Here is a 12,889-nt window from a genome sequence, read left to right as displayed (position 1 = left end):
TAACATTTTCATGCTGGGCCTATTCCAATCCCTTCTCATTGCTAAAGCAAGCAGATTTGGGGGTTTTTGCATTTTTATGGAACTCCTATGTAGTATTTTTGCAGAGAGGAAGGGACATGTGTTGATAAATGAGTCTGAAAGCAAATCAAAACTAACACCGGATCATGCATCTCTTGGTTTAAAGTTTGACACCCACACACCCCCCCAGAAGAAAAAAAATCAGAAGTGAATAGCCTGGGGAGTTCCTGCTTTGGCAGGACTAGAGTAAGGCAGTAGCCAAAAACATTGCTACTGACATCCAGCTTTGGAAATTTTTGAGCCAGCAAAATCATAGCTTGGTTCAGTACAATTCAAACAGATGCTCAAAGGAGGCACTGTAAGGCTATGCGAAGAAATTATACAAAATGTATTTTAATAATCAAAATGTCTTGAGCAATCAGGAGAGGGGGGAAATAGTATTTCTAGGCTTTGAAACTAAATCAGGAAAACTGAAAAAAAATATGCACGCTAGCAATATAAGAATTCTCCCCCATGCCCTAAAACTGTCAATTTAGGCTAGCACTAGGTATTAAATCTTATATTCTGTAGGTCTTCATTTTTGCAAGCCATGCATCTTTTGCAAACATGCAATGATTTTACAAAGAATTGTAAGCCATAGACCAAGGTCTGCCTAAATGCATATATTACCATTGTCTCCAGAATCCTGTTTGACATTTTGATGTCGTTGCTCAGATGGGCAAATTTCCATCTACATGGAAAGTGTTCATGTGTCATCCGCTGTATATGCTTCACTGTAACTACTTTATCCTCATTGTGGCAGGGAAGAAAACCATTAACCAATCTAATGATTAAGGAAAGCTCATGTCTAAAACCTTTAGGGTCATCTCAGCTATTCTTGTCAGACTCCATATGGTCTCTATAGGAAACAGTTACCACTTTATAGGAAAACACGAGTTTCTGTCCAACTTGTTCCGTTTCTAACAGAGTTTGGACGTGTCTGTTCATTCTATTTTGAAGTCAATCTCCTCATTTTTTAATGACTTCATAAACAGAGCTATGAACAGGCCTATTGTCTCCTGGACAGAACACTATGTCCAATTTCCATCTGTAATATAATAAATACTCCTTATGATTCTCTCCAGCATCACTGAGGACCTTCAAGGAATGGTACCAAAATCAGCCTAAGACCCATTGACGATGCCAGAATGAAGGAAAGGGATCTCATTAGAAGGGGAGAAGTGAGGCTCCCTAGCATTTAAGGATTTTATTTTTAAAAAAAAAAGTGAGCTACAAGCCATATGAACTGATTCCTGCCCTTCCTTACATCACCTTTTCAGTGTAGTGAGCAGTCTGGTTTCTAGGCACTACACAGAGTAAGAGATTTCCTACATGTCACGGGGAGATCTAACTTGTCGTCTTACCTTAACTCTGAATAAACTTACAATTATTTTACTGTGATGCTTTTTGTTGGATGTATTTATAGGAAAACATCACTTATCACTAAGTGGGAATTATTGTGAATTCAGAGAGTCTCTTACATACTTCATAAAATGACATTTTAGAGCGGCTTCAGTTTTTCAGGAAAAGGATAGAAGACACATTATTATAGAAGACAAAGTGATTAAATTTAAGATATAAATTCTCTATTTGTCAAAATGATTTTGACTAGCCTTAGCATGCATCTTAAAAGGTATAACAATACAATGCAAAAACAAAAAACACTACTGTGGGCGGGTTGTTGTTTTGTTTTTTTGTTGTTGCTTTTCACATACATAGAAAAGCTATACTTGCTAATATAGAGTAGCACCACTCAGTCTGAAAACCTGGTAGTCAGGCTGCCTCTAGTGATATCACGGTTCTGCTATGAATTGTGAATATAGAAATCCATTAAAATGCTTTCATTAATCCCTGATGCTTTTACTGTATGCAAAAGGCATGTCGCTTAAATACTAGATTATACAATAGGCTTCAATCCTCTGCCATGACTCCCTCCTGAGTCTCATTGGCTTAGGGGAGGGAAATGAATGATGAATTCGAACTACTTCAATGAAAAATTTAGAGACAAGTTAGGGCAAAATGTTTTGCAAGATATGACTATCACATCTGAGCGAATAAATTATATTCTGAAGGCCACGGCTCGCCACCTTTTTATAGGACTGAGAAAACTTTCAGCTTTACCTTGCTGAAAAGAGGTTATACAACTCCCTTAAGAACTGGTACAGACAGAAGATGAGGAACAAAACCAAAAAGAGGTGTGTTAGGGGAGGGCAACATTTTCTTTTATTAAAAATGAGCAATTTGCATGTATTTCCCCCAAACAGTGATTGATGCTTATTTGCATGCAACTTTACATGATAGCTTTCGTTGTTGTTGTTCCAAAGAGAGTCACCTTGTAAGAATTAGGTTCCATTCCTTGTGTTTTCATTAAACTAGCAGTTAACAAAACCAGAAAAGACAACAAAGGTCCACATTGACTCCTCAGCTCCATATTCCCATGGAAAAGCAGTGATCGTTTTCCTGCAGCGCTGCTTCCAGTGCCGTTGGAACTTGTTCCACTCACAGGAACTGAGAGAAATAATAAAACGTGGCCTTTGAAATACGAAACACTTACGTGAGTTTAAGGACATGGTTTTGCACCTCCTCCATCCTTCCGTCTGCCTCCTTTCAAGGGACGGTAACCAAGCGACTGCAAATACAGGTATAACCTACAGAGCCAGTTGGTGGCCACTGCCACCGTTTTCAGGCTGTTTGAGGCATTTAGTTGCTTCTAGCTCTCTGCCACCTCAGAATTATTCACTCTTACTTGACGAAGTGCTTTGTGGGCTTACCCAAAGGTCTCCAAAATACCAATGGGGAAACAGTTGTCCATCAACCCAAACATGTAGGACATCTGCTGAGCCAACATTGCTGGACCACACTATCACCTGCACAGCATCCACCAGCCTGGTTAGACAGCCCCATCCTGCCTGCAGTTCTGCGTTCTCCACCACCATCCAAACAGTGTTCCCATCATGGGAGCTTTGCTTGTGAGCTTCTGTCAAACCTAAATCAGGACCCACCGTCTCATTCTCTTCAACACTGGCAAATTTTATCCTGAGCTCTGCTGAACTTTACACAGCACAATTATGGCAGTAAGTCCTGTAGCATTCAGTGACAAATGTTTACTAGAGCAAAGACAACATACACTTCAAAGTTTAAAAACCAAGCAAGAAAAATAATTTTTCCTTTTGAAATATAAAACCAAAACTGTCAGTCCTCCTTTTTCTGTCCTATTTTTTAAAGATAAGTTCTATACTGACTACTATGCTGGAAATGCATCAGGAGGGATTCATTTTCTCATTCAGATTTGAAAGATTAACTCTTCAATTATTAAATTGTATCATCAGCTGATGGCTTGCTGTGCAGTCTATTTTTAAAAGTGCATGAAAAGATTAGCGTAACGAGAATGCCTGGAATAAGAACATTTAGGAAAACTCTGCCATGCAGAAATCTGAAATTTGTGTTTGAGATCTGCAATATCAATTTACAGTTAATCCCAGGCTTGCTCTCAGAGGGGCTCAGGTCACTTTTTAATGGTCTTTCACAGCTGCACACACACAACACTCCCCTCCCCAAACCACCACACAACCCACAAGTGTTGTTTCCAACTATGGGGGTGATCCAAGTACTTACTGAATAGATCTGATGTCTGCTTTACATTCAAAATTACATATTACTTTACAAAAGGAAGGATATCACAAGTGTATCTTTAACAAAAAATCAGTGGCATGGGTTGCGGCCATTTCAAACTGGAACTGATGCATCTCTCTTGAGCCACCCATGGGTCCCTTTGAGCTTCTGCTAAAATCCTGGTGCCTGTATTCCAGAGGATTTGTGTTTTGCAGAGCTCCAGGGTGAGAAGAGAGGGAAGAACCAGAAATGTCTCCACAGCAGCTCACCATCTCTTCTGAGGGTCTCCTAAACACTCCCCCCTGCCTATAAAATGCAGTGATTTCTGTGAGAAGACTCTCAGCATGCACTTTTCAGCATGTTTCCTCCAGAAATTCAGCATGGCTAAACCCACCAGAGCACATCTCTCCATTTAAAGCACATCTCATCCATTTTGCAAGAACTTGCATTTTCAGAAAGTCTAGTAGAGGTTGCCCTCAGTGAATGATGCCTGACAATATTTTCCAGAATCTCTTTCTGAAAATTACACCCCATGAAGGGTTTAATGTTGTATCCTCACCTACTGGCTCCAGGCTACAAGGACCAAACATAATATAGTAATACCCAATACAAGTTACCTTATATTAAAAACTCCTTTAACTTAAATAAAGTACTACCTCAGAACTCAGTCAATAGACTCAACTAAGCTGAGATATGAAGGGACGTGAAATAAAACAAGTGCTAATAAAAGTACATGACCCTTTGAGAATAAACTTTATTTTGGTGGTAATTCCTGCACTGTGTAAGCCGAGACAGGAGAGAATTCACGTGACGCATGCGATGATTGAGCAGTTTGGAAACCAGGATGACAACAGCAGCAAAGCATTGGTGCAGCAAGAGTTAAGAGCATGTGCTGCCCTTCACCGGTGGGAATAGCTTGGGAAGCAGAAATAGTAGGAGCAGGATCCCTTACATTGACTTCAGTTTTTATTAACATATTTTTACAGGATATCCCAGTTAAGCCAGACAGCTTGTTTACAATAGGGCCCTGTCCAAGGACAGCTTAAAACTATTATACAGTACATACAGAAGGACAATACGGTCCCAGTACAAGCTACCAGCAGGCAGTAAATCACGTCAAAGCCTCATGTTACACCTGATTAACTGCTTGGCTCCAGAACTACAACCTATTCCAAGAATGCTTGCTTCAGTGTAGTTAAGACTTGTCAGAAAATTTATGCCATCTGATGGCAACTTACATAAAATAGTGCTCCAGTGTATCATTTAAGAAGCATTAGTTGGCATGAGCTGCACGAGTGTGTGTTTCACACCTGCAGTGTCCTCTGGGGCTACATGTTCCTTAAAAAGAGATTCCATTTATGTCTCATTTACTGGGAGAAATCACATCACCTCTGTCCCAACAGGATTACAACTCTATCTGAATTACACTTCATCAAAAACATCCAAAATTTTATCACTCAGTCCGTCCTCAACATGGCCACCGCAATTAAACTGCATTTTCCACAATTTTTCTCTTGATTCTGTGAAATGGCTTAAAAACAGACATCCTTGTAAAACTGAAAATTTTTCACTAAATGTATGTGCCTGTCAGTGGACCAAACAGTGAAATCTTTACTCCACCTGAACACAAAGGAAACCTTGTTTCTGTGAAGCTCAAACTCAACCCAAGCCACTAAAGAGGCAAATTTCAGAAGCATCCCACGTTCTGTAGATTGCCTGGCTGTCAAACATGCGAGACGCTGTGAGAATCAAACAATAATCCTTATGAATTCTGTGTTCATCCGACTGTCAATCAGCACGCCGGATGGCACAAACTGAGATGTCACGCATCTCGATCAAGAATTAGAGTCCTGTAAGTCAGCAAAAGTGTTTAATTGTGAAATCCACCAGCTCTGACTCTGTGAAGCTTTTTCCAGAGCTGTGCAGTGACTTAGCAGAAAGCTGGAGGTTGATTTTAGCAGAAACACCTTACACACACACACGAACAAATGCAATGTTTGTATAGGGTTCATCACACTTGGCCAGCAGGAGACTTGTTTATATTGTTTTATTAGATGAACTGATCACTCCCTTTTTTAAAAGTATAGTCTCATACTTATCTCTTTCCTTAGGCAAGACAAGTGACAATCCAGCTTTACCCGATTTCACAAACTGGTGAGCTGGTTTGTCCTTCAAGCCTCAGCAGGAAACGTAAACCCCGTCAAGAGGATAATTTCTTGCATTTCAGCATATTGCAACACACACAGTGGGCTGAGCACCTGAATTCTTCCTCTTGCTTATTAAGCAAGGCAATTTCTTATTTTAACAATTATATCGCAGAACACAGTCAAACATTTTCTTCTAAAATTGAACAAGGAGCTTAATTAAAGTATGAACAATTCTTCTAAAAATAACAATGGAAAAGAGAAGCACATATCTCTGGACTGCAAAGCCATGTATATAATTTTTCTGCTCGGTCATAACAGCATTTCCACAGCTATGAGAAAAAGAGTTATTAACAAGTGGAAAGCCTGATATTCAACCACTTTTCCCTGGTAGAAGATGACAAAAAGTCCTTCTGGTTTGCGTATGGAGTAAGACTCAAACTAAATAGTAAGGCCATGGTGAAATAGATGTGCAAAATCTTTTAGAAATCCAAATATGGAAATGCACAACTGTCTACCAGCTGTCATGATGTTTAAGGCTGTGGTGGCTTTTAGACACAAATATCTTTGGAACTGAGAGGCAAGACAGAAAGCAGCACACCTTCCCTAGCAAGGTGAGACATGAACACCAGGCATGGGGGAACACAGACAGGAGCTGAACATTTTCATCTGCTCTGGTTTGGAAAATACAAAATTAGTAAATGTGCGTTTAAAAGCAAATTTACTAATTTTTGGTAACAGACCTGTTAATCTCTAGGTGATTTTGTTTAATGGCAAGAAAAATCAGAGGTTCAGTCTCAGCTAAGGTTTCGGTAAGTCCAGCCCTTCACAGTCCAGAGTGCAACCGGCAATCTGTGTCCATTGCCTCACTCAATTACCTGCACACACCTAAGTGGAAGCGGTGTATCTGCCTATACAGACTTGCTGACTAACTGCAGATATCACTTATTTGTGATTTTCTTTTCCCTATTTTGCAAGTCTTTGCCCGGAGCACCGAATACCAGAGCCATGATGTGTTAACACCACCTTTCCTGTTGGGCTCTACTCTACCGTTCCATAACAGGTTTCCAAGAAGTTCTGTGCCTCTGGTAATTCAGCCTGCAAGAGGCACTCATAAGGCAAAATTGAATGGAAACTGCTGTATTATTTTCAAATGGATCGGCATGCAATTTTTAAATTTACTTTCAAAAATACACCAAATATACCCAGGGGAAATAAACTAACAATGTGGATTGCTGCCTGAAATCATTGTAAAGATAGCTCAGGGCATTTAATGTTGTGACGGAAGGAAAGAAATAAGAAAAAGAGATTAGCAGGCTTCACAGAAATGACATGGTTTAGTAAATCTGGCACTTCCCCTTCTGCAACAGAAAGTTTGACATCACCTAATGTATAAATACAGTACTGTGCACGTTGGTTTTCTCAGTTTGGAAGTCCCTACTGGTAAGTTCAATATAATACAGGAAACATGCCTAAAGTGGAGGGCTAGCTTCTGCTCTCATCAAGGCACATCTGCAGACTTCTGACATTATTTCACTGCCCAGCTTTGTAAGAAGAAGTGATTTTGCTCCAAATACGACTACCTTCTCATGAACAGGCATGTACATTCAAAGACAAAGTTTTGCCTGACAGTGTATGTCAGGCTCGATCAATTCTTGCTGAGGAACAACACAGGACAGGTAATGGACTTCAGGATGTCTCAAAGCCAGAGAGTTCAGAGCTGAATTGTCTAAATCTGTAGCACACCTCAAAATCCTGACAGGACCTCTTTTCTTTAACTTTGGTGGAATGCAAAGGGAACTCAGGCATCATTTGTAGGTGAGGACAGTTTGATGAAACCCTGAAAAATAAGCCTTTGGTTTTTTTCCATATTTCCTTCAAATTAAATATTCATATGGTAGACGTTACACAAACAATGTAGTGGCAAGTCTGAGCATGTGCTCTGCAATGGGATTTTACTACCTTCAAATAACCAGGAGGATGAGACAGAGACATTAAGTCCTGACTGTATTATTCTCCCACTGAAACTACACCTACAGTATTTCAGCATTACAACAATTTGCACTTGCATCATCTTTTCCCTTATTAAAAAAAATCAGAAAACAAAACAAAAAAACCAAATTGACCAGTGTTTCTACAAGCAACTCTTGCTCAATTAAAATGATTTTATCCAGAGTGATTTACGCTACACCCTGGTTTGTCATTAAAGTACTTAACTCCAGGTGATGAGTGTATGTGGGTGTCTGTTCATGACTCTGAGCTATGGTTTTAAATAAATGTTCCAAAGATACTTTCCATATAGTCGAGGTCAGTAGGGAGGAGGCAGGGAAAAAAAAAAAGAAGAATTGTTAAAATTTCACAGAAAGATTAAGAAAGTTGTGCAGAAGAGTTTATTTCAATGCTAATCTTGGCAGAATTCAAATTGATATTTTCTGTATGGTTTAGTTTTTTAAGGATTGAAATCACAGAATCCATGAGGGACAGAATCATAGAATAGAAGCTACAGTGTGAACACTAAACCAATAATAATCTGGAAAGTTTTCTCCTAGTTAATAAGATGCCTGTAAACATTTCTAGTACTAAACCCACCAAATCACACCTAACAGTCACTCAGTGTGATCTCACCAGTATTTGCTTGGTTTGTTACATATCATACCCCTTCACACGGAATTGAACAGAAACACTGGCTGTCATAGGACCCTTACAGCTACTTGCACAGGCTCTCCCAAAAAAAGAGATTAACAGGGAAACAAACAACAAAATGAAGAAGGGAAGAACAAAAGCTGACAGGTAATGCCCAAAGTGATCTCTGAAGTGACCTAAACTGTACTTGAATATCCTAATTTTTCTATATCATGGTGATTTTAATAACACCATCTACTTGAAAAAACACTTGGATAAGGCAGGTCTACTACACCACAAGCCTCGTTAACAAAAACAATGACTGTGCCATCACAATAGCATTCTTGTGCAAAACCAACAAGAACCTCACAAGCAGGACAACATGCTTGCCAGATGGATTTAGATATTTGCATTTTAGACGGAGAAACTGAGGCACCAAAAGCCAAACGTGTTCCCCTAAGTGGCTTTGCCTCAAGGTTTGAGTCAGAGAGGCAGCTGAAGCACTGTGACTACTGCTTCAAATGCTGATCATTACTCCGCTGTCACCTTTGATTCCCCTTTCAACGTTTCTAGTGCTCATTCAACTGCACCACCCATTTACCTTTCAATAATACGCATTTTGGGTGAGAGATGCATGTTATGTTTAGCAAAACTGAGTCGGGGCCCCTAAGCACCATCACCACACACATGATCAGGGTGGTCAGAGTCCTCAGTCTGGCTGTAGGATGGACTGGAAGAAAGGAATGCAAGAGGGAAAAGTTATTGTAATAAAACTCATTACATATGAATCTGATACTTCTGTTTTGCATAACTAACACACAATGTCACCACTCTGAAACATGTCTGTGGCCATCATCATGCTTTTTTCCTCCAGGTCAAACAAGCATATCTATTAGAGATTAAGATATAAACACTAAAACAGAAGGAACAAAAAAGGAGCCATAAGTAGAAAAATCTCTTTGAAGATAATACCAAAACAGTAAAGTAGATAGTAGAACAAATGAAACATTTTATCACGGTGAAGAAACACTTACTGCTGGGATCTGGCAGATACTGCAACATACACAGCCCTGAATGTTGAAAGAAGACCAAATGGGCTCCTACAATTTGAATCTGAACTTTGCTCCTGGACTGCTCGAAATGCCTTTTACAACCAGTACTCTCTTTAGCCTGTTTTCCATATTCATAAAGAATATTTACAACTCATGGAAGAAAATACTGATCTCACGTTTTAATGGATAACAGCTCCTTGGGCAGTCTGAATGTCAGTGTGAGACATGACTTGCTTTTTAATATACTAGAATTAAACACACCTCATAACACCTATTACTTTGCTTTATTTTCAAGAGGTTCTCCACATCCCACCCAATTGGCAGGCTATGAAGCCAAGCCAATGTTTAGGCCAGTGAAAGTAGCTATGGGAGCAAGATCTGGTTTGGAAACAAGCTATATTCAGAGAAGGCCATGAAGATGATCAGAGGGCTGGAGCATCTCCTGTATGAGGACAGGCTGAGAGAGTTGGGGTTGTTCAGCCTGGAGAAGAGAAGGCTCTGGGGAGACCTTATTGCAGCCTTTCCGTACTTAAAAGAGGTCTGTAAGAAAGATGGGGACAGAGCTTTTAGCAGGGACTGTAGTGAAAGGATGAGGGGTGACACTTTTAAACTTCAAGAGGGTGGATTTAGATTAAATATAAGGACAAAATTATTCCCCATGAGGGTGGAAAGGCCCTGGCCCAGGCTGCACAGAGCAGCTGTGGACGCCCCATCCCTGGAAGGCCAGGCTGGATGGGGCCCTGAGCAACCTGACCTAGTGGAAGGTGTCACTGGCCAGGGCAGGGGGTTGGAGCCAGATGATCTTTAAGGTCCCTTCCAACCCAAACCATTCCATGATTCTATATCCTACCAGTATTATCTTTCTGTAACATGAGGTAGAACCTAATTTTATGTACTTTCTCAAAGGACCTTTTGAATGGCAACACAGTCCTTTTAATTTTGGTAACTTCATCAGGGTCTCTCTTTGCAGCCTTCTTGCTAACTGCCTGCTACCTAGCACAACATCAGCTTTTCGTAAAGAAAGGCACATGAAAAACAGAGTATTTACCTTGGTGAACTCAGGCAACATAACCACATTGCTGAAAAACAGATGCATTTGTGCAACCCACATGTGGCCACCTCTGAGTCACTACAGGACTCCCACATCAGCACACAACCTCCTGTCACCTGAGAACCTCCTTAAACCTATCAATGCTTATATCTCTTCAGACTGATGAAACAAAAAGTTTCGAGACAACGCTAGGCTTTGCTGTCCCCTAGCTATAATCTGCTGCATTTGGGAACTGCTTTCATAGTTGTTTCCCCTCTTGATTCTGATGGACATGGCACAAACACCATAGATTCCAGCATTTAGTCAGAATTAGGATTCTCGGTTTGAGAAAAAAAATCTGCAGTTCACAAAGCAATGAAAAGATACTTGTCAGCAGAACTGCAAAACAATAAATCTTCAAATAAGAAAAAGCATTTTGATTTTTCAAAAATCACACTTTTAATTACTATGTGGTTTGCTCAGTTTTCTTTCGAAGATGCCTGACATATGGTATGATTTACACAACACTGGTAGTGAGCTCAAGACAGAAGATTCAAATCTAGCTGCAGAAGTATGCAAAAATTAACACTACGCATCAAGATCGTTCTTCTCATCAACTGAGTATGGCCATTTAAGTTTGCATATATGGCTAATTCCTGCTGCTAAATATGATTTTAATATTAAGAAATGTATTGTTCTGTTTTCATATGTATGGCTTGTAGCTGATGACATAGGAGCCACCGAGGGGTGAAGATGACTTGCTCCCTCGGAGAGGACAAGTCCTGTCCTTCCTGACATGCACTTACACTCCTGGCTCCAACCATCTCAAGAAAAAAATAAGAAGTGGCGCTTTACAAGATGTAGTCTTCAAACTATACAGTGTACAAACTTGGGCTGTACCGCTCCCTTAAGCCTCTGTGCAGGTCCCTTCCGAGGTGTCCCCAGGGCTCGGCCATCACACAGCCAAGGGAGGCACCAAAAACAGGTTGGGCAAAACCCCTCAGCTGCCCCTTTTGTTCCTAGAGCTTCAAGGAATGGAGTTACAAACCGGGCCATATACAACAAAACAGTACAACCTTCAAGAATGTCACACCTTTTGGCATCGCTCAGCGCTCTGCACCTCCCAGTGATGTGGCTGCTCTGTGCATTCAAATACAGCCTTATGTTGTTTCCTTCCCTGTAAAAACACTTTAAAAAAGCACACAACAACATATGGCTTGTAAAACAAAGTTAAAAAAAATATATACCACAAGAGATATTAACATCAGCTTAACTGAGAACTTCTTGCTCGGTTCTCAGGGGTTCAGAGAGCTCAGTGGTTTCTTTTCTGACAAAAGATAATGTTAGTGGTGGAGGTTATCTGCACCACTGGAGCTGTTGGAGCAGCAATTCTTTGGGTCACAAGTAGGTCATAAACCTTCGTGCAGCGGTTTGCAAAACAACTATACACAAAGTGAGATTTTTTTGAAAGATATGCATACATTCCTAGGTGTGGAAACAATTGAACAAAATCAGCACTGGGAAAATGATGATCATTCAAAAGCTGTGCCTCATTCTTTTTGATTGCAAATGATAAGTACTGTGACAGCACTCCACAATGCATTTGTGATTTTTTCCCCAAAAAGAAGTTAGGCAATTCTCAGATTTTTTCCATAAGTTTAAGAGGCCATATTATTAAAAAACACCTGTAAAAGAGTGGTCTAGATGGCCTCACCATCAGGGTTCCCTGTCTGAAAATATAAGTGTTGCAGATTCTCACCAGGCAGATGCCAGGAATCCTGAACTAGAGGAGAGGAAAACTGGGATCACAGGTTCCCACTCATGTTGGCTTTAGGGCCAATCATACAAACTGTACAAAGACAAATTCTTTATTTGGTGTTCAAAGTTTTGAGAAATGTGAGAAATATCTATCATTAAATATTAGAAATGAAAAATGAGTCAAAGAACATCAGAAAACAAAAGTTATTTAAGGTTTGTATTTTAAAAGAGTACCTTCATACTACCTACCACTTCCATATTTTGGCAACATTTACATTGTTAGACACTTAGGACGGAAGAGCAGGGTGAGTCTAACACTGCTTGCTGGGATGCTCCCCTGGTATACAAGGGCCTGACAAGGAGAGATGCAGAAATACCCAAGTAGTTCTTTCCTGTGACCCATCAACTCAACTCGGCCACATGCACAGAATAGCAACAACATGCAGTTCGTTGCTGAACACAAGGCAGCATATCAAAGAGAACCTTAGCCTCATTTTTAATTAAAGACAACAACCTGAATGTACTTCGAATGAAATCTGAGTGGCATAAATGCCATCCTCAGAATCCTCAGAATCGCTGCTCAGTCTTTTACACATCTAGAATTTGTGGGAGTC

General features: G+C 40.2%; 1 protein-coding gene across 3 annotated transcripts in view; it reads right to left on the bottom strand.

Annotated features, from left to right (window-relative positions):
• MYO1B (myosin IB) overlaps positions 1-12,889 on the bottom strand; it is a 139,239-nt gene that overhangs the window by 115,957 nt on the left and 10,393 nt on the right. The window lies entirely within an intron of this gene.

This window comes from Columba livia, chromosome 7 (genome assembly GCF_036013475.1).
Source record: "Columba livia isolate bColLiv1 breed racing homer chromosome 7, bColLiv1.pat.W.v2, whole genome shotgun sequence".
Classification (NCBI taxonomy): Eukaryota; Metazoa; Chordata; class Aves; order Columbiformes; family Columbidae; genus Columba; species Columba livia.
This window is presented reverse-complemented; position numbering and strand designations above follow the sequence as displayed.